Raw genomic sequence first — 26,036 nt, 5'->3', positions numbered from 1 at the left:
CTGAAATAGCAGTCGATCCAAAAACTTTTGCTAGACATTTAAGAATTTAGAGGGAGAAAAAGAGAACAAAATAAAGGCTGGATAATTTTTTTACGATTACACTATGTTACTTTGAAGGCGGAATATGTTTTTTTTTTCTTTTGGCTTTTGATGTTTTGATGTGTTCTGAACAAATCTGATCATCAAAACTGTTTGAAATCATGAAATCACTTGTTCTTTAGGTAACCTCTTCCCTGTAGGTGAGGTGGGTGATTCCAGCTGCCGTATAACCCCAGGTGAACTCAAATTGACCAGTCTTACAATATGCTGTCAGCCAAACGATGAAGTGTGATCCACAAGATTGCTATTCTCTAATATACCAGATTTCTAAGACGGCGAGCTGGCAGAAATGTTAGCACGCCAGGCAAAATACTTAGTGGTATTTCGCCTGTCTTTATACATCCCGAGTTCAAATTCCGCTGAGGTCGACTCTGCCTTTCATCCTTTCGGGGTCGATAAATTAAGTACCAGTTGCGTACTGGGGTCGATCTAATTGACTGCCCCTCCCTCCCCAAAAATTTCAGGCCTTGTGCCTAGAGTAGAAAAGAATATACCAAATCTCAATCTAACTTAGTTCTCACATGGTTCCAGGCTCAGTCCCACGGTGTGGCACCTTGTGCAATTGTCTTTTACTATATACTTGGGCCAACCAAAGCCCTGCGAGTGGATTTGGTTGAAGGAAACCAAAAAAAAACACCTGATATATATATATGTGTGTGTGTGTGTGTGTGTCTTTGTGTCTGTGTTTGTCCCCCACCATTGCTTGAAACCCAGTGTTGGTTTGTTTACATCCCATAACTTAGCAGTCTGCCAAAAGAGACTGATAGAATAAGTACCAGGCTTAAAGAAAAAATAATAAAAAAAATAAAAGAACTGGGGTCAATTCATTTGACTAAAAAGTCATTGTGGTGCCCCAGCATGATCGCAATCTACTGACTGAAACAAATAAACGATAAAAAATATTCTCCCTGAATACAACACCTGATTTTTAATGTACACACCTGCAATACCAAACCAAAGTAATTTACCGTATTTACTGGTGCATAAGTCGTACTTGTTTATATTTAATTTCATCTGCAAAAAACAAGTCTGAACATGAAGGAAAAACATTTTGTATCAAGATTTAATACTAAATTAGGGATGCAATTTGCGCATGAGTAAATAAGAGTATTCTGGTTTCTTTTTTCACGTGGCTGACTAACTTACCACAGCATAACTTTGCTGTTACCATAAGCCAATACTTTAAAAGGTATATAGTCTTTTATTCTGTTGTTTGTTTCAGTCATTTGACTGTGGCCATGCTGCAGCACTGCCTTTTGTCGAACAAATCAACCCCAGAACTTATTCTTTGTAAGCCTAGTATTTATTTATCCTACCGGCCTTTTCTGCCGAAATGCTAACTCACGGGGATGTAAACACACCAGCCTCATATGTCAAGCGATGGTGGGGGGACAAACAAACACACACACGCTCACACATATATATATGACGGGCTTCTTTCAGTTTCCATCTACCAAACCAACTCACAAGGTTTTGCTCAGCCCGAGGCTATAACAGAAGACACTTGCCCAAGGTGCCATGCAGTGGGACTGAACCCTGGACCATGTGGTTGATAAGCAAGCTACATACCACAGCCACTCCTGTGCCAGATTTGTTTATCTAGTTCTTTACATTACAAATCTTCTGTTGGTATGAACCCTTTTGTTACCATATTTCTGTTGTTACTGTGGTACTTTCAATTAATTTTAAATATAACAAAGAGTTTAGTAAAATAACTTGGTTATCATTAAGCTAGTGTTAGGAACATAAATTGGTACTAAGGTTTGGTGGAAAATTTTAATACAAAACTTATGAAAACAAGACATTTGTACTAGAGCCAGCGCTGGTTTCAGCCAGGTTGGTATCAAAAGGGTTAAGAATTCTTTCTCTATTATATATTTTAACCCTTTCATTACCATATTTCTGTTGAGGTGCTTTGTGTTTCTTTCAATTAATTTTTAATATAACAAAGAATTTAGTAAAATAACTTAGTTATTATTCAGCTAGTGTTAGGAACATAAATTGTGACTGAAGTTTGTTGGAAGAATTTAATTCAAAACTTATGAAAACAAGACATTTGTACTACAGAACCTGAGGCAGTTTCATCCAGGTTAGTAACGAAAGGGTTAAAGCGTTGTTGCTGAACATTGTTCAAATGCTGCTTCTTTTGTGCTTCTTAAATCCTTCGCTATGGAAGCAGTCTATGTACAAACTGTTATATATTGTACATAAGGTGTACGGCTTAGTGGTTAGGGTATTCAGCTCATGATCGTAAGGTTGTGAGTTCAATTCCCAGTGGTGCAAGACTCTTTATTTCTCATTGCTGCAGTCCACTCAGCTGGCAAAAATGAGTTGTTCCTGTATTTCCAAAGAACCAGCCTTGGCACATTCTGCGTCATGCTGAATTCCCCTGAGAACTACATTAAGGTACATGTGTCTGTAGAACACATTAATTGCATGAGCAGGCTGTTCTGATGATTGGATTAACTGGAACTCTCATCATCATAATTGACAGGACGTCCCAAAAGTCTCTGATGGGTTTCAATTTTTAATAACTTCCTTAACTTTACAAATAAATGCATGAAATTTTGATACAATATAAAGGACATAATGGAAATTAATATGCACGAGTCAGATTTTGCAACACCACCACATCACATATGAAAAACGACATCACTTAAATAACAGCCATTTTCGGTTTCACATGCCCGTGCTCTTTCCAAAACTTGCACCATAACACCCTCGAGAGTTTCAGACCCCACTTCTGTGATTACTCTCTTGATGTTCCCCTTCAGTTGCACCAGAGTCTCCAGTTTGTTGACATAAACCCTCTCTTTCAGGTATCCCCCCTCCCACAAGAAAAAAATCTGGGCTAGTCAAGTCTGGGGAACGTGAAGGCCATTCAAAGCAGACCCCACACATGGTTCCAGCAAGATGGGGAGACTGCTTATACTGCTAAACAAACAATGCAGTTGCTATGGCAATGCTTTGGAGAGAGAATAATCTCTTAGTATGGCAATGTCAACTGGCCTAGCTCGGATTTTTTCTCGTGAGGATACCTGAAAGAGAGGGCTTATGTTACCGAAGACCCTGGTGCAACTGAAGAACATCACTAGAGAAATCAGAGAAGTGGGGTCTGAAACTCTTGAGGGTGTTAAGGTGCAACTTTCGGAAAGAGCATGGGCATGTGAAGCCAAAGATGGGTGCCATTTAAGTGATGCCATTTTTCATATGTGATGTAGTGGCGTTACAAAATTTGACTTGTGCATATTAATTTCCATTATGTCCTTTATATTGTATCAAAATTTCATGCATTTATTTGTAAAATCAAGGAAGTTATTAAAAATTGAAACCCCTCAGTGACTTTTGGGACACCCTATAGTACACTATCATTATTGACTAGGTTTATTGTTTGTTTGGATGGTTTTACAAAGTAGTCACATTATTTGGGGTTGTTTTTTTGTAACATGGGGAATGGTATGATCTTCATTGTTTTTAACGATGATGATGTTAATTACTCTGTAGTGATTTTTAAACTTTGTGGATTATTGGTTCACTTGGTGCTGTAATGCGAGTGCGTTACTTTGTTAATCTGCAATTAGTGAGAGTAAATTGTGCCAGAAGTGACAGCTTAATTTCATAAATACATGCATGGAAAATATCACCAGGGAATGCCATAAAGGAAATTGGGTGTTTGATGAAACAGAAAGGGATACCAGAAAATGCTGCTTGATTGAGATCCCTAGTCATACACGTGAACAATTTGGTCCATTGTAATGCAATGGTTATTGCCAGGGACACATCTGATACCCTGTGGCAGGCTTTCTATGTTAATTTGGTTCACAATTATATATGTCGCATATTCTTTAGATTTTGTTAATCCAGTTATGAGAGCATCCATACACAATTTGTCAAAGGATGGTGGATACTTGGTAAAAAGAAACTTGGATGACAATGAAGGATGAGTGATGTGTTATTTACATCGTACCTATGAGCATACGCAACAAAATAGGTTCAGAAACTGTGTAAAAGCTGTGTGAATGTTCTATGCATTATTTTCATGTTTCATAAAAATAATAAAATGATGGGATGTTACACTCACTTACAGTTTCTCTTGCAATTTACTTTCACTTTTTGGACCCTAGACTGTATGTTTGCCTATAATTTGAGGTTATTTGTGATAGGGAGTACAGCGTGTTTGTTGCAGTTGTTGATTGGTATTGATTAACCGTTTCACTTCAAAATTGCTGGCCTTGTGCTCCCATCAGAAACCCGTGTGTTGGCAGAATCATTAGCATGTGTGGCTGTGTGGTAAGAAGCTTGCTTCCCAACCACATGGTTCTGGGTTCAGTTCCACTGCATGGCATCTTGGGCAAGTGTCTTCTACTACAGCTTCCTGCTGACTGAAGCTTAGTGAGTGGATTTGGTAGACAGAAACTGAAAGAAGCCCATCATATATATATATATATATATATATATATATGTATGTGTGTGTTTGTTTTTGTGTCTATGTTTGTCCCCCCATCATCACTGGTGTACTTATGTCTCTGTAACTTCAGTAAAAGAGAGCAATAGAATAAGTCCTGGGGTCAATTTTTTTCGACTAAAAAAACCCTTAAGGCAGTGCTCCAGCATGACCGTAGTAAAAAAAAAGTAAACAAATGCTGGATAACGTACTCAGCAGAATTTTTTCCAACTCATTAGATTTTGAGTTCAAATGACACCAAAGCTGGCTTTGCCCTTTTTCCTCTTCAAAATCAATAAATTGAGTATCAGTCAGGCACTGGGGTCAATGCAATTGGCAGGGCCCTTCCACATAAATTTCAGGCCTTGTGTCTGAAGCAGAAAGAATTATCATTTCTTTGAAGTGTTTGATGCTAAGTTTTATATCGGTTGAATGTGGTTTAGGCATAATCATCATCATCGTCATCGTCATCATCGTTTAACATCTGCCCTCCATGCTAGCATGGGTTGGATGCTTTGACAGGATGGGGTCAAGCAGAAGACTGCACCAGGCTTCTGTGTCAGTTTTGGCAGGTTTTTTTTTACGGCTGGATGCCCTTCCGAACACCAGAGTGGACTCATTTTGTGTGAGGTTACCTGGTTTTAAAAAGGATGGCTGTTCTTTCGTGCATTAGTAGAGTTACATCCAAGGGGCAAGCCGGCAGAATCGTTAGCACGCCAGGTAAAATGCTTGGTGGCATTTTGTCCGTCTTTATGTCGTGAGTTCAAATTCTGTGAGGTCCAGCTTTGCTTTTGTTCCTTTCAGAACCAATAAAATAAGTGCCAGATGAGCACAGGGCTTGATTTAATTGACTTAGCTCCTCTTCCAAATCTGCTGGCCTTGCGCCAAAATTTGAAATCATTATTAGAGTTATATTGTTAATTATCATCATCATCATCATCTTCGTTTAGCATCCGCTTTCCATGCTAGCATGGGTTGGACGGTTCAACTGGGGTCTGGGAAGCCAGAAGGCTGCACCAGGCCCAGTCTGATCTGGCAATGTTTCTACGGCTGGATGCCCTTCCTGACGCCAACCACTCCGTGAGTGTAGTAGGTGCTTTTTATGTGTCACCGGCACAGGTGCCAGATGAGGCTGGCAAACGGCCACGATCAGATGGTGCTTTTTACGTGCCACTGGCACGGGGGCCAGGCAAGGCTGGCAACGGCCACAATCGGATGGTGCTTTTTATGTGCCACCGGCACGAGGCCAGTCGGGGCGGTGCTGGCAATGGTTCTCTTACGTACCACCGGCACTGGTATCCAGCTGCAATTTCCAATTATTTTATATTATTATTTCATGCTGTGATTTTTGGATGTGTCTGTCATTTTAATTGGTTTTTGGAACTATTTCACTCACATCGTTCATGTACTTGGAAAAGCTATGAATGTCACTTCTTTGTTATCTTTGTATTTTAATTACAAGACTGAAATTCAAAAAAAAAAGATTTTTTTTTAAATATGTTAGTGAACAACTATATGTTTAAGTGAATAGTTAACGAAAAGTCTGCTAATTAATGGCAAAAAAAAAAAAATTCTAAAAAGCTGTTATTGTGTTTGTTGTTTTGTTTGATTTGTGAAAATGACAACAATAGATTAAAATTCTTGTTTACTTGCATCGTTTAATTTTTTATTCAACATCTGCTTTCCCTGCTGGCATGGGTTAGACGGCTTAACTGGAACAGGTAAGCTGGAGGGCTGCACCTGGTTCTAATCTGATTTGGCAGGGTTTCTACAGCTGGATGGTCTTCTTAATGCCAACCACTCTGAGAGTGTGCTTTTTATGGGTGCTTTTTATGTGCTACCGGCACAGATACCATTTACATAATGGTAAACAACCATTAGATGATGATGATGGTGATGGTGGTGGTGGTGGTGGTGGTGGTGGTGGTGGTGGTGGTGGTGATGGAAAAAAAATAAGCCTCAACTTCAATCGGTTTATCCATCTGTGCATCAGTGTTGGCAAACATATTTAAAAGCATAAAACTTTTTAAAAAGAGGAAAAACACCTAAAAAAAAACAACACTAAAGTAAAAAATCTAATAAAATACATGTGAAAATATGTACAAACCGTTTAGATTTATGCTAATAAATGTTTAAAAATGTTTTTCTGTGTTACCATCAATTTTTGAGTTAAGTCACACGTCTTGGAACCTATTACTGGAGTGAGTTGAGGTATTGACTCAATTAACCAAAGTCTAAATGTATTTGTCAAATAGGCACCACATTTCATCCGGTTTTTTTTTTTTTCTGTTTTTTTTTGTCATTCTTTTCTCAAAAATTTCTTTGGATTCCTATGTTTTCAATAATGGAAATTACGCTTTTGAAAAACGGAAAAAAAAAAGGAAAAAGTAGTTAATTTTTTTTTTTTTTTAAACCAAACCTCATTTTGTTGCGTTTAACTTGTATTTTTGAATTTTTTTGTTCGGGATAGGTGGGAATTCAACATCTGAAAATATGGTGTCTTTGATTCTGAAAAAGAAATTTCTCCCAAAATTTCAATGCTAATTTCTGCTTTGAATTTGTGGTCATAAACTGAAAGAATATCTTCTTTTTTTTTGTTGAGAGAAGTTCATAAGATTTAGTGACATTCATGCCTTTACTCAGCTTAACAACAACAGTGATGTAAAGCTGGGGTCCCCAAGCACCAGGCTGCAGACCTGGACCAGAAGGAGAGTGTTTACGTACCTGTAACTTAGTGGTTCAGCAAAAGAGACCAATAGAATAAGTACTAGGCTTACAAAGAATAAGTCCTGGGGTCGATTTGCTCGACTAAAGGCGGTGCTCCAGCATGGCTACAGTCAAATGACTGAAACATGTAAAAGAGTAAAAAGAGAGAGTATTTAAATTGGCACAGGGCCACACATTGTATGGGTGGGGTAGGGGTGGGGCACATATTTTTTCTTTTGTTTCACTGCTTAAAGGGTTTAGTCAAACAAATCAGTTCTAGAACTTTTAAGTCTGATACTTATCTTCCAGTCGCTTTTGCCAAACTGCTAAATTAGGGGGATGTAAACAAACCAACATCAGTTGTTACTTGGTGTGGAGGACAAACATGTATATACGACAAGCTACCAAATTCACTTGTAAGGCATTGCTTGGCCTGGGGCTATAAGTAGAAGACAATTGCTCAAGGTGCTGCACTGTGGGACTGAACCCCAAACCGTGTGGTTCCAAAGTGAGCTTCTTAACCACACAGTCATACTTGCTGCACCTATTGTTGATTTCATTTTTCCCCTTTGTTGGTTTGGTCCGGAGAAAGGAGCTGTGTCCATAGCTTTTTGCATGCCCTCTCAGACTGTGGTTTAACCCTTCTGTTACTGTATTTATTTTGAGATGCTTTGTTTTCCTCTCAATTATTTTAAATATAACAAAGAATTTAGTAAAATAACTTAGTTATCATTAAGCTAGTGTTAGGAACATTAATTGTGACTAAATTTTGGTGGAAGATTTTAATTTGGGACTTATGAAAGCAAAACATTTGTACTACAGAGCCAGAGGTGGTTTCAGCCGGGTTGGTATCGAAAGGGTTAATTTTACTGTTAAAAGTCGAGCATTTCAGTTGTTTGACTCTCTTCTAGAAAGGCAGGGCTTGGTTAGCATTTAGCTTAAGAAGCTCTGTGACGGTAGACACAATGTGACTAAGAGGGGGAGGAGGAGGAGGAATGAGTGAAGAGGGGGTGCTTGGGCCTGAGGCCATATGAGACCAGCTAGTGCTGAAGAGGCCATAGTAGCAGCAGTGATACAAAAGGCAGAGAGAGATGTGTGGAAGGAAGGAGAGAGAGAGAGGGAGTGGTGGTGGTGGTGGTGGTGGGGGCAGTGATTAAAATGTGATCTTTGACTACACGTTCCTTCTACAAAAGATGGCCTTCACCTCATTGGGAGAAATTGATATTTGAATAGTGTCGGAAAGCTCCATCATTGTTGACCTTCACTTCCATTCGTCCATATTCAACCTCTTTCTCTCTTTTACAAAAACTGTCTTTCTACCTTATCAAAAGACATCGATATCTGAATAGTCTAGGGTGATGGAGCTTGGTGGTGTCTGTATATATTACAGTATCCAGTTCCCTTTGACACTTTTTCTAGGCATGAATCCCATTAGAATTAATTTCTACTTCTTATTCATCTATACCAGAGGTTCTCAAACATTTTGCCCCCCCCACCACCACTCATGTTCACATAATACCCTCAGTACCCCCACCCCTGTTTTTATGTGTAAATAGATATTTTGTATTTTACTAATTTATAAACTCTTTTGCTCTTTTACTCTTTTATTTGTTTCAGTCATTTGACTGCGACCATGCTGGAGCATTGCCTTTAGTCGAGCAAATCATGTGAATATGATTTGGTAACATGTACCATGTTTTGTGAGCCGACCTAGACACTCTCTTTGCCCTGTCGTCTAATTACTTGGTTGAACGTTGTAGATATAACAGCTGGAGGGAGAGAGAGAGAGAGAGCTGAAAATGAGTACCAGCGAAATACTGGTGCTTGATTTCAACTGAATAGATAGGAGCAATGGTCAATGAAGTGCCTTGCTCAAAGACACAATGTGCCACTCAATCTAGGAATCAAAACCATGGCCTTATGATCTTGAATCTAACTCCCTACCCAAAACACTAGGCCACACGTCTTCGGCAGTTTTTCTAGTATATATACATCCCCTCAGTTGTCATTTAGCTCCTTGTCAATACAAGAAGACCTATGATATAAAGTATTCCAACCATGGCCAATCCATCCTTCTCTCAAACATTGTTTATCAACAACTCCATTTTCCCCTGTGCCATCCCTTTTCAAATTTATATTTTGTAAGGTTACCACTTTGACATTCAAATGGTCCCTAATATTCTACCTGCTTTATGCTAAAACTGGCCAGATCCAGCAATTTATGCCTACCCTACAATGCCATTCTAAGGATAAACAACAACCTCTTTGAAATCTCAAAGCTAGGAGATAACACAGAATTAATTCAAAACAATGTGAATAAATAAGCATTACAGTTAATGGGAGTAATCTGAATGCTAAAAGGTTAATTTGGGGGAGATTTGGCTGCTATTGTTACCAGGTCGAGCGACTACTGAGATTCCCCTTTCTGCATCGGCTCAATCACACTTTTTATGTATTGCTTTGTACTTTACATTTTGATGTAGACATCTCAAATGGCATACAGTGTAATATATAGCAGTGACCAGAGGGTGATGTAGAGAAAGATTGATGTGACAGCAGTAGGTTGCTATTTTCTAACATCTTGGTGTCTAGACATAAAGTTTATTTCAGTTGAGGCTAGAATATTTATATTATCTTCTGACCCACTGACTGTTTTATGGATGATCCTTCATGTTGCCGTAATCTCAAAAGAAAGTACAGACAAAACCAGAATATTGATAAAATACAAACATGATCAACATAAAAAAAAAAAAAATTTCAAAGAACTTTACTGTGATATCTCTCTTTACTCTTTACTCTTTTATTTTACTTGTTTCAGTCATTTAACTGCGACCATGCTGGAGCACCGCCTTTAGTTGAGCAAATCGACTCCAGGACTTATTTTTAGTAAGCCTAGTACTTAATCTATCGGTCTCTTTTGCCGAACCGCTAAGTTACAGGGACGTAGACACACCAGCATCGGTTGTCAAACGACGTTGGGGGGACAAACACAGACACACAAACATATACATATATATATATATATATACGATGGGCTTCTTTCGGTTTCCGTCTACCAAATCCACTCACAAGGCATTGGTCGGCCCGAGGCTACAGTAAAAGACACTTGCCCAAGGTGCCACGGAGTGGGACTGAACCCGAAACCATGTGGTTGGTAAGCAAGCTACTTACCACACAGCCACTCCTGCACCTATATTGCTATGTCTTTTTTCTTTCTGGTTTTTAAGTATGAAATATATATCATTTATTTATTGTTTTTTAACTTCTTTCAGTCATTGGACTGTGGCCACCCTGGGGCACCACCTTCAAGGGTTTAGTTGAACAAATTAATCCCAGTAGTTATTTTTATATCTGGTTCATATTTTGTCTCTTGCTGAACTGTTAAGCTACAGGAACACAAACAAACCAACATTGGTTGTCAAGAACACACATATATAATGACAGGCTTCTTTCTGTTTCCATCAAATCTGTTCACAAGGCAGCCCAGGGCTATAGTAGAAGACACATGTACAAGGTTCTATGTAGTGGGATTCAACCAGAAACCACATGGCTGAGAAGCAAACCTCTTTCTACACCGTCATGTCAGCACTTAAGTATAAAATATTAAGTCATATAAAATGGGCTCAGTGTCAGGCTCACAGTCATAAGGTTGTGAGTTCAATTCCAAGACCAGACTATGTGTTGTGTTCTTGAGCAACACACTTTATTTCATGTTGTTCCAGTTCACTCAGCTGTAGAAATGAGTTTTTGGTTGTTCCTTCTCGAGCCATGCCTGGCTCATAAGGGCCGGTTTCCCGGTTTCTTGGCGTATAGGTTTCCCACCTGGATGGGACGCCAGTCCATCGCTGGTGAGCTGCAAGATGCAGGAGGAAAGAGTGAGAGTGTTGGATATATTAATGGTGGCAATAAACCAGAAATCCTACATGCTAACCTTTGAAAAAGAAACAGAAGTCACTACAATATTAAATAAAATAACTTTATCCTTGTTAAAAATAAAGACTCCCTTCGGTCATGAATGACCACGGGATTGCACCTTTAAAGTTCGCCTCTGAGGCACAAGTCTGGGAAGACCAGCAGTCACCAATGGATACCAGCATCCCCTCTCCATGCCACTGATGTTATCCAAAGGAAAGACAAAGGCTGATACATCTTGGCACCAGTGATGTCGGAACTCATTTCTAGGAGGCACATGGCCTAGTGGTTAGAGCAGCAGACTCGTGGTCGAGGGATTGCGGGTTCGAATCTCAGACCGGGCGATGTGCTTGTTTATGAGCGAAACACCTAAGCTCCACGCGGCTCTGGTGAAACTTCTGCTGACTCTTTCGCCACAACTTCCTCATCATCATCAAAGATGCACATATTTCAGTCACTAAGGTACATGCCCGACTGGTTAAGGTGAAGCAACTGACAAGCAAATCTGTGGTATTGAGCAGAATATTTGCTGTAGCCCATCTTTTATACCAAGACAAAACAATGTACATGATAACACTTACAATCAGTTAAGATCAGAAGCCATGAGAGCCACTGTCTGGTACCGCATCAGGGTATTTATCATCATCATCATCATCATCATCATCATCATCATCACCATCACCACCACCACCACCATCATCATCATTAACTTTTGTCTTGTTAGAGTGAGATCTGTCATTAAATATTTTCCAAGAGATTTTTAACTTTTTGCTTTTAGTGTAGTGGTTTTGACTGAGAGCTCCATCTTTAATGTTAACCAAGAAAATTATGACTGATTAAATCTTAAAAGTAATCTGTTTAATGTAATCAGAGAAAATACGAGACTGTGTTGATTAGCTGTCTTATGTGCAACAAAAATCTTGTTTAATTATGAATGATTTAACTGCTGAGAATTTTAACGTAAACTGATACTAGACATCAGAGACACTGTAGAATCTTATTTGGCGCTACTAAGTTCATTTTGGCACACGGCTTACCCAAATGTGCAAACATTTTTTGACATCGAAATAAATTCCCAGACTCACTTAGAATGTACTTCCTGCACCCCTTCTTACAGACCCTGATAACCCTTTCGTTACCGTATTTATTTTGAGATGCTCTGTGTTTCTTTCAATTAATTTTAAATATAACAAAGAATTTAGTAAAATAACTTGCTAGTGTTAGGAATATAAATTCTGACTAAGGTTTGGTGGAAGAATTTACTTTGGAACTTATGAAAACAAGACATTTATATTACAGAGCCAGAACTGATTTCAGCAGATATAGTATCAAAAGAGTCAAGAATAGTTTCTCTATTATATATTTTAACTCTTTTGTTACCATATTTCTGTTGAGATGCTCTGTGTTTCTTTCAATTGATTTTAAATATAACAAAGAATTTAATAAAACAACTTGGTTATCATTCAGCTAGTGTTAGGAACATAAATTGTGACAAAGGTTTGGTGGAAGATTTCAATTTGGAACTTATGAAAACAAGACATTTATATTACAGAGCCAGAGGCGGTTTCATCCAGGTTGGTATCAAAAGGGTTAAGAATCGTTTCTCTATTATATACTTTAACCCTTTTGTTACCATATTTCCGTTGAGATGCTCTGTGATTCTTTCAATTAATTTTAAATATAACAAAGAATTTAGTAAAACAACTTAGTTATCATTCAGCTAGTGTTAGGAACATAAATTGCGACTAAGATTTTAATTCAAAACTTATGAAAACAAGACATTTGTACTACAGAGCCAGAGCTGGTTTCAGCCAGGTTGGTACCGAAAGGGTTAAGAATCGTTTCTCGATTATATATTTTAAGCCTTTTGTCACCATATTTCTGTTGAGATGCTCTGTGTTTCTTTCAATTAATTTTAAATATAACAAAGAATTTAGTAAAATAAGCTAGTGTTAGGAACATAAATTGTGACTAAAGTTTCGTGGAAGATTTTAATTCAAAACTTATGAAAACAAAGCATTTGTACTACAGAGCCAGAGCTGGTTTCAGCCGGGTTGGTATTGAAAGGGTTAAACGTGTCCTTTTAATGTGGTTAATGTTTTTTTTTTAATTGTGTAAGAACTTGTGGAAGAGGAACATATTGAGGGATGCAGTTTAAAAGGATTGGGTTGGTTGTGTGATAAGAAGTTTGCTTCCCAACCACATGGTTTTGGGTTCAGTCCTACAGTGTGGCACCTTGGGCGAATGCCTTTTCCTAGCCCTGGGCCAACCAAAACTTTGTGAGTGGATTTGGTAGATGGAAACTGAAAGAAGCTCATTGACTATATGTGTGTGTTTGTGTGTGTACATGTGTGTCTTTGTGTCTGTATTTATGCCCACCACTGCTTCACAACTGGTGTTGGTTTGTTTACCTTCCCATAACTTAGCAGTTCAGCAAGAGTGACTGATAGAATGAGTACCAGGTTTAACAGAATGAATGTACTGGGTCGATGTGTTCGACTGAACATTCTAAAAGGCGGTGCCCCAGCATGACTGCAGTCAAATGACTGAAACAAGTGAAAGACATGTTCTAAGAAATGAAGTTTTGTGTTGATGGAAGAAGAATGACAGGTACAAGTATATGTGTATGATGTCTTGTAATTCTTGGGCAGCATTTCAATTTTTTAGCTCTGTGGATAGTGTTGGATTGAATAATAGGAACTCTTGGTGTCGAAACCATAATGATTTCCAATACAGTAGCTAATGATGGGTTGTTTGTCTATTTAGATTAAAATTATTGTTTATTGTGATGTTTACATACTTGTTTGTATGTTGTTTTGGGTTTGTCTTTGTGTGTTCTTCATTCTATTGGTTTTATCCCTGTTCATAATCCAAGTGATTAAGGGTAATCCTGTTGCCTGGTATGAGACTGGATCTAGTTTTTTTTCGTTGTTTTTGCTGCTTCATTTTATAAGAACACTTTAAAGTGTCTTATATTTAATTGGCTCAAGATGGATGTTGTAATTAGTTATTAGCAACATTATATCAGGAAATTTAGAAGAATTAAAATTATTGGGTTAATTGATAGCTCGTAATTACATTATTCTGGACTTGCAATACTCATTAGTAAATTCAGAGATGTGGAAACTTTTGCTAATAACAGTGAATTAGACAAAAATAAAATCCCTTTGATTGAAGGATATGGGGAAAAATCTAGCAGGTGATGATGAAAAATATGGGACCATTTGTCAGCTTAGTTCTGAATTGTATTTCAAAGTCCTTAACGCTTGTGGCAAGAGATTTCACTTGTATAGAATGAACAAATAGAATCTGATCATATATGGATGCTCTTCTTCTTTCTCTTCCTCTACATCCTCTTCTTCCTCTATCTCCTATTCTTCCTCTTCTATCTATGCTTTTGCCTCCTTTTCTACCTCCTCTTCTACTTCTCTTCCATCTCCTCTACCTCCTGTTCTATCTCGTCTTCTACATCCTCTCCTTCCTCTTCTACCTCGTCTACTTCCTCTTCTACCTCCTCTTCCTCCTCTACCTCCTCCCCTACCTCCTCCCCTACTTCCCCTTCTACCTCTTCTATCTCCTCCTCTTCTCTATCTCCTCTCCTTCCTCCTCTTCTCCCTCTTCCCCCTCTTTCTCTTCTCTTTCCCCATCATCATCACCATACAGCTTGGATAACATTGCCTGATGTACATTTTGTTTTATTCTTTATCTTTATTTTTTTATTCAGATATGATATGATTTTAGAATTATCTAGCTCTGCTTTTTCTAGCAAGTCAAATCAAACGACTCCGTGTAGAGGTTCGTTTATTTTCTCATTAAAGAGATATATTTATGGCTTTCACTATTACCCAAAGCTGTTTGCAAATATCTTATCAATTGCAATATCTATTATCTTATTACAGAAGCTGTAATAAATCACGAAATTTGAATAATAAACGAGATTCCCAGATAAAGAACACCATATCTCTGAATTCCAATCTAATTATAATTGTTCCGTTGTAGATGGGTTTTCTGTCCAGTTTCCGACAACTTATGCAAAATAGATGCATAAATTTAAATAATTTTGAATGAATGATAATTCTACATATAACTGACCGATTCCAATAACGTTCGTATATCTTTTTCTTGAAGTAATGAAGATCTATCTATCGAAGCCAATCTTTGGATAGAATCAATATTTTGTTTGAAGTAGAGGACTTCATTTATATGTGTTTTGTCATGTAGGTGTTGTTGTGGCTGTGTGGTAAGAAATTTGCTTCCTAATCCCATGGTCCTGGGTTCAGTTCCACCGTGTGGGCACCTTGGGCAAGTGTCAACCAGGCTCAGTTTACCTGTCGATGATTGTAAATGGGCAACTCTGAATACTGGAAATCAATGTCTTTCAGTTTTATTATATGAGGGTGAGTCAAAAAGTAATGCCATTTTGTTTAGGACAGGTATAATTACCAACACAGGAACATGTATCATATATCAAAATGAAGCTCGTCCTCTGTGGATCACATCCCTACTTCTCAACATAGTCACCGTTTCTCTCAATAGCAATGTTCCACCTTCGAATGAGAGCATGTATCCCTGCCCCGTAAAATTCTGTTGATTGTTCTTTGAGCCACTTCTTCACTACAGTTTTCACTTCCTTGTCACTGGACTATCATCGTCACTAGACTATCGTCTCTTTGGCCCCATGGAAGAGGGTTTGAGAAGCAAACATTATTCCAGTGATGAGGAAGTGAAAACTGTAGTGAAGAAGTGGCTCAAAGAACAGTCAACAGAATTTTACGGAGTAGGGATACATGTTCTCATTTGAAGGTGGAACATTGCTATTGAGAGAAATGGTGACTATGCTGAGGAGTAGGGATGTGATTCACAGAGGACCAGCTTCATTTTGATGTATAATACATGTTCCTGTGTTGGTAATTATACCTGTCCTAAACAAAATGGCATTGCTTTTTGACTCACCCTCGTATATATGTGTGTGTGTGTGTGTGTGTGTGTGTGTGTGTGTGTGTGTGTTAATATAAAGAGGGTAAAGATCCCATTTTGGTCATGAATGACCATGGGATTGCATTCAGAAAGTTCCCCTTTGAGGCACAAGTCTGGGCATGGCTGTTTATGGAAGACCAGCAGTTGCCCATGCATACCAGCCTCCCTTCTCCATGTCACCAGTGTTATCCAAAGGAAAGGCAAAGGCACCAGTGATGTTGCAACTCATTTCTACAGCTGAATGAACTGGAGCAACGTGAAATAAAGTGTCTTGCTCAAGAACACAACACACGGCATGGTCCAAGAATTGAACCCACTACCTCATGATTGTGAGCCCAACACTAACAACTGAGACATGCACCTTCACAGTGTATATATTTATATATGTATTTATATATATATGTATATGTATATGTAAATAAAGAGATGATGAAGAAATAAATGATTATCTTATGAACTTCATTAGCTTACAGTTGTTTCTGATACAAGATGCTGTGGACTCATAGTTGAGTGCCTGAGTAACATCTTATAGCTTCGACAGAGCCACAAACATAAAGTACAATTTATTTCATAAGATAGTAATTTATTTCTTCCTTATTACTGGTCTGTTCTTGACTGATGCTTTGGTCTGAAGCATATGTGTATTGAGTTCTACACCACATTATTAATATCACAATATCTAAGCAAGATATGTATGTATATATGTGTATATATATATATATATATATATATAATTAGGTAAAGATGGTTATGGCTATCCTATACCTTAGAGTGCGCTTCTTTTTTGAATTTATGATCTACTAAAGATATGTGTGTGTGTGTATGTATATATATATATATATATATATGTATGTATGTATATATATAGAGGGAGAGAGATAGAGAGAGATACATGTATGTGAGTATACACACACACACACACACACACACATACACATACACATACACACACACACAATCTATATGTGTGTATCTGTGTAATCTCACAGATATATAGTAACTGATATGTCATATAACTTAATTTAAAATTTTAATTCACATCACTTATTTACATAATTAAATGGCTTCAGTTCTTCATATTTATAGCAGACAGTGTCAGTCAAGTGTATATTAAATTGATTTTTTTTATTTCATGTTTATTTATTTCTTAATACTTATTAATTTCATAAACACACCTTAACTCTTTTGATAACCAATCCACCTGGTACCACCCATAGTTTTTCTAACACAAACCTACCTAATCTAGAATATTCATATCTAAATTAAAACCCTCCATTGAAATTCCATCGATCTTAAGAACCTTTTGTTAATCTGTATTCAAAACACTGGTTTAATATATTATACCGATGAATGAAGTACAAGCTTGCTTACTAAACCAAATCTTTGAAATACTTGATTATTTCCAGAACTAATTGAAACTTAAGCTTTGTATTTCATTAGAAATGTTGTCACGAAAGGGTTAACACATTTTCCATTCAACTCACCTGCGCTCACCTTTTGTAATATATCGTTAGCATTATTACCATTACATAGTCAACCTGAAGTGATTCTTCTCCAATAACTGTGCATCCTCTGCAATTTACTGTTCATGTTTCTCAGCTGTTAATGTTACTGTACCATCATACGTCTTCTTACACACACACACACCACACACACACACACACACACATACACATACACACACACACAATCTATATGTGTGTATCTGTGTAATCTCACAGATATATAGTAACTGATATGTCATATAACTTAATTTAAAATTTTAATTCACATCACTTATTTACATAATTAAATGGCTTCAGTTCTTCATATTTATAGCAGACAGTGTCAGTCAAGTGTATATTAAATTGATTTTTTTTATTTCATGTTTATTTATTTCTTAATACTTATTAATTTCATAAACACACCTTAACTCTTTTGATAACCAATCCACCTGGTACCACCATAGTTTTTCTAACACAACCTACCTAATCTAGAATATTCATATCTAAATTAAAACCCTCCATTGAAATTCCATCGATCTTAAGAACCTTTTGTTAATCTGTATTCAAAACACTGGTTTAATATATTATACCGATGAATGAAGTACAAGCTTGCTTACTAAACCAAATCTTTGAAATACTTGATTATTTCCAGAACTAATTGAAACTTAAGCTTTGTATTTCATTAGAAATGTTGTCACGAAAGGGTTAACACATTTTCCATTCAACTCACCTGCGCTCACCTTTTGTAATATATCGTTAGCATTATTACCATTACATAGTCAACCTGAAGTGATTCTTCTCCAATAACTGTGCATCCTCTGCAATTTACTGTTCATGTTTCTCAGCTGTTAATGTTACTGTACCATCATACGTCTTCTTACACACACACACACACACATACACACAAACACACGCACACACACAAGCATCGCGTCCACATCCTGCTCCGTGTCATCTGAAGAAGGTTTGGTTATAATTCATGCCACGTTTATTCTTCAGGCTGGTTTTGCATATTTATTCATTTAAATCAAAGTTAGGTATAGCAAGCATCTTACCATGTATTCTTACACACCTTCTTCTCTCCTTCTTCTCCACACCCCGCCCTCTGCCCTCCACCATCTACACACATTTACCACTGAATTTCTGGAATTCTCTGATCTTGGTATCATATTATAAAGCTGTCATAAACAACAGTCTCTTAAGAGGAGACAATTTTGCTTCAGTCATTTTCACATTCTTCATAATATTGTTGTTGTTATTGTTGACAATGGTGATGATTAGCCTCAGGTCAGATTTCTTTGAGAAGTTCTGTGATCAAAGACATTCCTAATATAATGATCCTTCTTCTTTTCGTATTTGTTTTATGGTTTTAACAAGGACTTTGTCTTGTCCTATTTAAAAACATCCTTTTTTCGCCTTTCAGACACCATAAATTTAAATACTACCTTTATTAACCAGTGTCCTTCCTTCTTTGAAGTAGTAAGGTGTGGTGTGATGGAACTTTGGTTAGTATTTCTAGCAAGCTATGTGACCACATAGAGTCTTCCTTGTTGACTCAGAATTTCATTTATTTTAGTATTTATTTGTTTCAACCATTGGGTGAGGTCATGCTGGAGCATTACCTTAGATCAGTGGTTCCCGAAGTGGGTGGTAACTGGCCCACTGGGGGTGGTGGAAAGATCCAGGGGTGCATTGAAGAAAAATGGGGCAATAATAGGGTGACCAAAACGGGCCAGGGGATGTAAAGAAAAAGCAAACAAACAAAATAAAGGATTAATCAGGTTAAGTTTTATAGGTGCAGTAGTGGCTGTGTGGTAAGTAGCTTGCTTACCAACCAATGGTTCCGGATTCAGTCCCACTGCGTGGCACCTTGGGCAAGTGTCTTCTACTATAGCCTCGGGCCAACCAAAGCCTTGTGTGTGGATTTGGTAGACGGAAACTGAAAGAAGCCCGTCGTATAAATGTATATATATATTTGGGTTTATATGTCTGTGTGTCTGTGTTTGTCCCCCCGACATCACTTGACAACCGATGCTGGTGTGTTTACATCCCCGTAACTTAGCGGTTCGGCAAAAGAGACTGATAGAATAAGTACTAGTCTTACAAAGAATAAGTCCTAGGTTCGATGGGCTTTGCCCTAGGTTAATAATTATCCTGCTTGGAATCAGGTGAAGGTTTGTGACAGGAAGAGGATTTAGCAATAAAAAAAGAAAAAGAATCTCCTTCAGTAAATTCCAGGCTTGCTTGGAAAAATCATCATCATCATCATCATTATCATCATCATCATCATTTAACATCCGTTTTCCATGCTGGCGTGGGTTGGACAGTTTGACTGGAGCCAGTAAGGTCTGGTCTGTTCTAGCATGCTTTCTATGGCTAGATGCCCTTCCTAATGCCAACCACTCTCTAGAGTATACTGGGTGCTTTTTATGGGGTACTAACACCAGTACTTTTCACATGGCACCAGCATCAGCATCAATTCTGCAATGCATCAGATATCTCGGTCCTCCATCACTTCCCTCGTAAGGGCTCAATGTCTTCAATACTACATCACATGTCTTCCTCAGTTTCCCTCCTCCGCATCTTCCATCCACTTTAAGTGCTCAGCGCTTCTGTGTGCAACCGTCTATCACCATACACAAAGGCCATTATCAAAACAATGATGGCAGCCATGATGATGATGATGACGATGATGATGATGATGACAATGTTGATGATGACGATGATGATGATGACGATGATGACGATAACAACGATGATGTTGATGATGATGATGATCATCATCATCATCATAATGACGATGTTGATGACGATGTTGATGATAATGATGATGACGACAACAATGTTGATGTTGATGATGATGATGAAGATGATGATGACGATGATGACGGCAATGTTGATGATGATTATGACGATGATGATGACGACGACGACGATAATGATGATGATGATGATGACGATGTCTGGCAAATTGATTGACTTCAAATTATCGGAAGGCTTTTGCTTTTAGCTCTTCCCTTTTCGCCTCCTCTTCGTTTCGTTTCGTTTCTCTTTTCTTCCCTCTAAATGGAAAGAGATAACTTTTCTATATAATTATTTAGGTATTTCGTTAGTATTGAGTTTATTTATGTCTTCTCTATGCAAATAAAAATATTTGCATTAAAAAGAAAAATAAATTACTTTTATTTCTTTATTTCTTTCTTTATTTATTTCCTTATTTTATTTTATTTTACAAGTATATTCAGACCAATTTAAAAATAACGAAATATTACTTTTCACTACAACAATCGATATAAAATCTAATAAAGACTAATGACTCTTCTAAGTAGTAGCAGCAGTAGTAGTAGTAGTGGTGGTGGTGGTGGTGGTGGTGGTGGTGGTGGTGGTGGTGGTGGTGGTGGTGGCAGTGGTAGTCATTGTTGCAGTGGTACTCCTGGTGGTAGTTTTTGCAGTGCTGCTCATGGTGGTATTGCTGGTGGTAGTGGTGATGGTGGTGGTGGTGGTTGTGGTGGTGGTGGTGGTAGTGGTGGTTATGGAACCACTTGCCGTGTTGGTGGCAGTGACTGTTATGGTATTGCTGCCTGTTGGTAATGGTACTGCTAGTTGTGGTGGTGGTGGTAGTAGTGGTACTGCTAGTCTAGATGGTGGTTGTGGTAGTGGTACTGTTAGTTGTGTTGGTAGTAGTGGTGGTAATAGAGGTGGTGGCATTACTGGTGGTGGTAGTGATTGTGGTGATGGGGATGGTACTGTTAGCTGTGTTGGTAGTAGTGGTGGTAGTAGTAATAATGGTTCTGCTAGTCTAGGTGGTGGTTGTGGTAGTGGTACTGTTAGTTGTGTTGGTTGTAGCGGTGGAAGTAGTAGTGGTAATGGAGGTAGTGGTATTGCAAGTGGTGGTGGTGGTAGTGGTGGTGGTGGTGATGGTGATGGTACTGTTAGTTGTGTTGGTAGTAGTGGTGGTGGTTGCAGTGGTAATGGCATTGTTAGTCTTTGTGATGGTTGTGGTAATGGTATTGTTAATTGTACTGTTAGTAGTACTGTTAGTCGTGGTGGTAGTGATTGTGGCAGTGGTATTGTTGGTTGAGGTAGTTGTGGCAGTGGTACTGCTAGTCGTGGTGGTGGTGGTTGTGGCACTGTTGGTTGTGGTGGTGGTGGTAGTAGAGATAAAGATGATATCTTCTAACTCCACACATTTATTAAGCACAAAGAAAGGTAAAATATATTATACCTGTTACACAATGAAAAAAAAAAAGGGTACAGCTTTCATGTCCAACACAACATACCTTCTCTTCTTCTTCCTTCAGTTACTGTTCACTTGTTTTTCAGATTCTGTTCACAAAAGAAAGCCATTTATTTCATTGATAATCTGAAAATTCTGTGCATTTCTATTAATCTATTTACAGTGGGTTCCTCTTTTACTTGTTGTCTCCTACTGTTTCTGATTCTATTTTCACTTTTGAAATTGGATAACCCTTCAGTTCTACTTGAAATTATTCACTGAATCCACCCTTTGACTCCTTTATCCATGTTGTGTTTCTTTCCCGCAAAGTTGTGCACCAAACATGTGATGTCAGTAAACACTAATTTTCCGATTCCTCAAAGCTGGCATTGACAGAATTCTCACATTCTGACTGAAGGGATCCTTTGCATAACATGACCTCTGTTCATTCTTCTATCTTTGCATGTGTGACGATGGGTTGTTTCCTTGAAGCTGTTGCTTTCACAGTTGGATGGCCTTGTTAACAACTGAAACACGAAACAGAACAAGAACCTGTCTTGTGTGTCAGGATAACTTTCTTTGCCATCTTTATTTTTTCCGAATTTATTCAATTAGATGAGGAAAGGTGGTTGTCCAATGTTTGCTGGTCCTCTTGCGCTAGTGAAGTTGATAATGGTTAATATTTGGGATTGAAAATGTGATGTAGAAAAGATTTTCAGGATATTAAAGAGTTAACCCTTTAGTATTCAAACTGGCCAGATCAAGCCTAAATATTCTCCTTGTTTTATGGTCAAACTGACCTGATCAGGCTTCTCACACTGACCCTACAATGTCATTCTAAAAATAAACAATCACATCACTGAAACCTCAAAGCTACAAGATATCTTTTATATTTTGCCTGTTTCAGTCGTTTGACTGTGGCCAAGCTGGGGCACTGCCTTGAAGAGATTTGAGACAAACTAATCAACACCAGCATTTTTTTTAAAGCTTGGTACATATTCTATTCATCTCTTTTGTTGAACCACTAAGTTACTGACGTATAGACGAACCAAATCCATCTGTCAAGTGGTGATGGAGGACACACACACACACACACACACACACACACACACACACACACATACACATACACACACACACACACCACACACACATACACACACACTTGTATAGATGTGGGCTTTTTTTTAAGTTTCCATCTACCAAATCCACTCACAAGGTTTTGGTCAGCCCATGGGTCTGGTAGAAGACACTTGCCCAAAGTGCCATGCTGTGGGACTGAACCTGGAACCATAACATAATGAATTCAAAACAATATGAATAAAAAAGCATTGCATATGATAGAATAACACGAATGCTAAAAGGTTAAGCAGAATATTTGGTCTAAGAACAAATATGATAATCTCAGATTTATATCTCATATACATACATATAGGCACAGAAGTGGCTGTGTGGTAAGAAGCTTGCTTCCCAACCACATGGTTCTGGGTTCAGTCCCACTATGTGGTACCTTCGGTAAGTGTCTTCTACTACAGCCTCAGGCCAACCATACCCTTGTGAGTGGATTTGGTAGACAGAAACTGAAAGAAGCCTGTCATATATATATGATGCTAGGGTGTTTACATCCCTGTAGCATTAGCGGTTCGGCAAAAGTCACTGATAGGATAAGTACTAGGCTCACAAAGAATAAGTCCTGGGGTCGATCTGTTTGACTAAAGGCAGTGCTCCAGCATGGCCGCTGTCAAATGACTGAAACAAATAAAGGAATATACACACATGGAAATTTGCGATATAAGATATGGATTCAGAGAATTGTGTGGCTATCACAGAGAGCTCCTCTTATTTTGTTAAAAGCACCTAGTGCACAGGTGCTTTTATATGGCACTGGCACAGGCTTCTTTCAGTTTCCATCTTTTGTTAGCCTCGGGTTATAGTAGAAGATGCATGCTCAAGGTGACGTGCAGGAGTAATGATCCCAGAACTATGTGGTTGTGAAATGAGCTTCTCACCACACAGCCGTGCCTGTGTCTGTGATTGATTTAAATTCAGGGACAATGTAGAGAATGCTGATGAGCATGGATTTAGCATTTAACATAATGGTGTAGTATAGGTGGACAATTGATGATGTTGATGATGATGATGAGGAGGAGGAGGAGGAGGAATTATATAAAATAGTAATTATATCAGATGGCCTTGGGCAGAGGTGCTATGCAACTTGCAACTTCCGAAGAGTAAAAAGTGCTGTATTTGTTAAAAAAAGAAAAAAAAAGGTGAAAAAAGGAAAAAAAACCCCCTCAAAAAACCAGCACATCTCTGAATGGTGGTGTACATCTTTGCAAATTAGTTACATATCCCCCCCCCTTTTTTTTAATGCAATATCAGACATGTATGTGTGTGTGTTTATGTGTGTATGTGTAGCACCTTAATATCTTGTCCATTGTACTTTGTAAAACAAGAATAATAAAAACTAGTTATGAGACACACATAATATTACTATCTCTCTGTAAAATTGGTTTTGTGAAGCGATGAAACCAATATAAGCATAGCCAAGTACCCTTTTCTTCATTATTTTCTAACGTTTTCTTTCTTTTTTTTGCTTTTTTTTTTATTATTGGCTGTGCGATACAATGGAGTTATCTTGTATATTTTATATCACTATGTAATACAGCAATAATTTTTGTGATGTATTTCGGTTTTATTGCTCTGTAGTTTTGCCATTGTATGTATCATCGGTTGTCCATCTCTCGTTCTATTGTATTAGCTTATTTAATACTATACTTGCAGTTATATACAAAGTTTCATGAAAGTACACAATATACTAGATTCCATCTTATTATGCTCTATATGTTTCCACTGTATTATACACACACAGACACAGACACACACAGACACAGACACAGACACACACAGAGACACACACATACACACACAACACTATATATTTATATTTTAGTTACGCAGTATTTATCACTATTTGGTATTAGTAACATGCAGTAGATACCGAAAGCATGTGACTTTGTGGTTAGGTTACTTGGCTTGTGACCATATGGTCATCAGTTCAATTCCAGGTGGTATGTTCTGTCCTTGAGCAAGACACTTTATTTCACGGTGCTCCATGAATTGTATCTATAATTCAAAGGGCCAGCCTTGACACACTCTGTATGACATTGAATCTCCCTGAGAACTACATTAAAATACATGTGTCTGAGGAGCACTCAGCCACTTGCATGTTAATTACATGAGCAGGCTATTCTGTTGATTGGATCAATTGAAACCTTCGTCACCATAACTGCTATTATTTTTTTAGTTTCTATAGCCAAACACTATGACTCTGATTAATACTGGAAGAAAGTGAGACTGTGTGGTGTTCATGGCTTTTTATGGCTTTCTTTAGATCAGTAGTTCCCAAAATTTTTCAGGCTGCTGTCCCCTTGGTTCTTAGGCCACATTCCTAGTGACCCCCGCCCCAACTCACCATCACAGACATAGACCAATTTCTGCAGTAAATTCAAAACAACAGTATTTCACAACTAATACTTGGCCTAATTAACCCTTTATTTTGTTTGTTTGTTTTTTACATCCATTGCCCCATTTTGGTTACCCCATTATCGCCCTGTTTTTCTTCAATGTGCCCCTGGATCATTCCACCGCCCCCAGGGGAGCAGTACTACCCACTTTGGGAACCGTTGCTTTAGACTATTAATAATGTGTTATGAAATAACAGCAACTAGAATTGGTAAAATGTGTCATAGACTTGGTTCACCAAACTATTATCCCAGTTTTATTTTATTTACATGAGCCAACAAGGTAGCAAGGTAGCCACTATGAAACTTGACTGATTTGTTAGAAAGAGCAGTCAAATATTGCCTTAAATCACACCTCACTGTCTTAACTCTTTAGCATTTAGATTAGTCAGATCCAGCCCAAATATTCTGTCTGTTTCATGTTCAAACTGGCCAAGTTACGTCCCCGTCACTTAGCGGTTCGGCAACAGAGCCCGATAGAATAAGTACTAGGCTTCCAAAGAATAAGTCCTGGGGTCGATTTGCTCAACTAAAGGCGGTGCTCCACCATGGCCGCAGTCAGATGACTGAAACAAGTTAAAAAAGAGAGTAAATAAGCCTTGCATTTGACAGGTTGATCTGATGCCTGCCAAAGGTTTAGGAAATAATGGACACGTTAGATAACGTGGTGCTTT

The 26,036-nt window shown here is 38.1% G+C and overlaps 1 protein-coding gene and 1 long non-coding RNA gene across 2 annotated transcripts in view; both read left to right on the top strand.

Moving 5' to 3' along the window:
• The window catches only part of LOC115222367 (LHFPL tetraspan subfamily member 6 protein-like), a 465,692-nt gene that overhangs the window by 53,424 nt on the left and 386,232 nt on the right, over window positions 1–26,036 (top strand). The gene's annotated exons all lie outside the window — the stretch shown is intronic.
• On the top strand, window positions 9,258–15,953 carry LOC118767088. Its single transcript, XR_005002983.1, has 3 exons — window positions 9,258–9,268; window positions 14,358–14,360; window positions 15,820–15,953. It is a non-coding gene; the product is annotated as an uncharacterized LOC118767088 (long non-coding RNA).

The sequence above is a fragment of the Octopus sinensis genome, linkage group LG19, assembly GCF_006345805.1.
Source record: "Octopus sinensis linkage group LG19, ASM634580v1, whole genome shotgun sequence".
Classification (NCBI taxonomy): domain Eukaryota; kingdom Metazoa; phylum Mollusca; class Cephalopoda; order Octopoda; family Octopodidae; genus Octopus; species Octopus sinensis.
This window is presented reverse-complemented; position numbering and strand designations above follow the sequence as displayed.